Source organism: Myotis lucifugus, unplaced genomic scaffold, assembly GCF_000147115.1.
Source record: "Myotis lucifugus unplaced genomic scaffold, Myoluc2.0 scaffold_1041, whole genome shotgun sequence".
NCBI classification, from domain to species: Eukaryota; Metazoa; Chordata; class Mammalia; order Chiroptera; family Vespertilionidae; genus Myotis; species Myotis lucifugus.
Window position 1 is genome coordinate 20196 of NW_005872089.1, and position 718 is coordinate 20913.

A 718-nucleotide genomic window follows, 5' to 3' on the forward strand; every position below is an offset into this window, starting at 1 on the left:
CGGCCCAATGCTATTTGTCAGGCTCTGCACTGTAAGTTATCTTTTTCCTTAGCTTTCCATGAAGTAAATTGTTATATCCAGGCCATAATAATAAAAGTGTAATATGCTAATTATACTGGATGACCTTCCGGACGAAGCCAGGGCTGTGAGGGAAGCCCAGGTCCCGGGTGCCTGCCGGCTGCTGGAGGAAGCCTGGGTCCTGTTTTGCCTGCCAGCAGTCGGAGGGAAGCCCAGGTTCTGGGTGCCTGTTGGAGGCTGGAGAGAAGCCCAGGTCCCAGGTGCTGGAGGGAAGCTGGGGAAGGGAAGACCTACTCCTGCATGAATTTTGTATATCAGGCCTCTAGTATTACATATTAAGAGAAACATACATAAGAAATGGTTCTCATGCCGAAACCGGTTTGGCTCAGTGGATAGAGCGTCGGCCTGCGGACTGAAGGGTCCCAGGTTCGATTCCGGTCAAGGGCATGTACCTGGGTTGCGGGCACATCAGGAGATGTGCAGGAGGCAGCTGATCGATGTTTCTCTCTCATTGATGTTTCTGACTCTCTATCTCTCTCCCTTCCTCTCTGTAAAAAAATCAATAAAATATTTCTCCCTTAAAAAAAAAAAAAAAAGAAATGGTTCTCATTGTTTCTAAAGGTGTTATGGAAAATATTTCCCACAGAAATCCTATATAATAAAAGGCTAATATGCAAATCAACTGAACAGTAGAATGACC